The sequence below is a fragment of the Terrapene carolina genome, unplaced genomic scaffold (genome assembly GCF_002925995.2).
Source record: "Terrapene carolina triunguis isolate 2854851 unplaced genomic scaffold, T_m_triunguis-2.0 Scaffold16, whole genome shotgun sequence".
NCBI classification, from domain to species: Eukaryota; Metazoa; Chordata; order Testudines; family Emydidae; genus Terrapene; species Terrapene triunguis.
Window position 1 is genome coordinate 956,384 of NW_020664367.1, and position 1,701 is coordinate 958,084.

The 1,701-nt window shown below is 58.0% G+C and overlaps 1 protein-coding gene across 3 annotated transcripts in view; it reads left to right on the plus strand.

The window, feature by feature from the left end:
• The first annotated feature begins 236 nt into the window (after nucleotides 1-236).
• Nucleotides 237-1,701, plus strand: part of RCBTB2 (RCC1 and BTB domain containing protein 2) — a 70,235-nt gene continuing 68,770 nt past the window's right edge. For 2 of the 3 annotated variants that reach the window (XR_003369770.2, XM_026650850.2), the window contains exon 1: nucleotides 653-746. The gene's annotated coding sequence lies outside the window, so the exon portion shown is untranslated. Of the gene's footprint in view, nucleotides 263-652; nucleotides 747-1,701 lie in introns of those variants that run through there. The other variant, XM_026651605.2, reaches the window with a different exon arrangement.

Consider the following 1,701-nt stretch of genomic DNA (forward strand, 5'->3'; position numbering starts at 1 on the left):
TTGGGCGGGCCGGGCGTGCCCCGGGCAGGGGGCCAGGCTCCCCGCACGCAGGCACTGGCAGAGCTGGGCCAGTCTGCTGAGGCCGATACCCCCCCCCCCCCCGCTAGGGGAGTTCAAAGACTCTGCCGCAGCCAGCCTGTGAACGGTGGGAAGCGCCAAAACGCTCCCTCCTTCCTCCCCCGCGGGCTGAGGACGCGCCTGAGCAGAGCGGCACCTACTCTGGTCTCACTGAAGGGAGGAGGAGCCGCCGCCTGGGTGGAAGGTAAACTATGGGGAAGGGGGGGCAAGCGCCTCACGCCCCGACTTGGGCTGCGGCGAGAGAAGCCTGCGCGCGCCTTTCTCTGGGGAGAGGCGCTGAAGGCGCGGCGCAGCGGCCGTTAGCGTTTTGAGCGCAGCAGCGCAGAACGTTCAGTTTGACAGGAACGTTCCCCCGCCCCCTCTCGAGCCGCCCGCTGCTGCGCCAGCGCCACCCGAGGGGGTGGGGGAGCAACGGTCGCGACACATGGGCGTTGGGGGCTGGGCCGTTGCTGGAAAGAGGCGTGGGGGGGCTGCCGCTGAAACCGTCATCTCAGCCTGTCTCGCTCGGGCCTGGCCTCCGCCTGCTACAGCAGAGAGCTTCTTAGGGAGTCCCAGTTCCCCCCCCCCACGCCCCTTCAGCGAGGGGAGAGTCGCGGTGGCTGGGCCGTACGGTCAGTGAGCGGATCTGCAGGCAGCCAGCGGGGCCTGTTCTGACCCGTGTTTCTGAGGTACCTGGCCCTGGCGTGGCGGGGCGCACCGCAGAAAAGGGTGTCGCGTGCAGGGCTCCTCCCTGACCGGAGGATTTCGCTCCTCCAAACCAACCGCTTCCCAGTTGGAAGGTGCCGTGTGAAGTGGAGGCCGGGAAGCCCCTGCCACTGTGCTAGGGAGGCAGTGGGATGCATTATGGTTACAATGGCTCAGCCTAATTCTCTGCCTCTGCAGAGGAAGGTGGGGAGCCCAGTGAAGGGCTCTGGGCCGTGGGGCAGCACCTCACTGAATGCTTCTGCCTTTCAGGGTGTGTGTGGAGGAGACTGCTTGGCCTCTGCCCATTTGGGATGTTGTGGATTGGCAGACAGCCAATAATGTAACAATATTGTTCCTGGACTCAGCTCTAATACATGTGATTTGTAAGGGAGAGTACAGTTTGTTTTTATGTGGCTGATGCTGCAAAAATTTTAGAGGCCCAACTTGAGAAGCCAGTTCCCACTCCGCTGTTCGTCAATTTCAAAACATCCTCTTCCTCAACACCCTGTCCTCCACTCTGCAATGAAACAGAACTATAATAATACTGATCTCTGGGGGCAGTTATTCAGTTTTTGCTTTAGTATTACCTACTGCTAAGCACTGTGTAAACTTGCAGCACAATATAAAGGATTTGACTTGTTGGAATTTAACTGTATATTGACTCTCCCATTCTATTTCATGGCTTTAATTAATTTAGGCATGTTTTTCCCCCATTGGCAATTTTTTGTGTTACGTAGCTGTAATGTGTGAGAGGCCTTCACAGTTGACCCCAGTTGTGGTAGTCGTGTTGTCCAGCCTGAACCTCACAAAGGGCTAGGTTACAATGGCTTGGCCTCAGTCCACCAGAAGAGGGTAAAGCTTTCTTGACGGTCATATGGGAACACATTTTATGACATTGCTGCTATCTCAGAGTCCAGGATCAGAGACGGGGAAAACAGG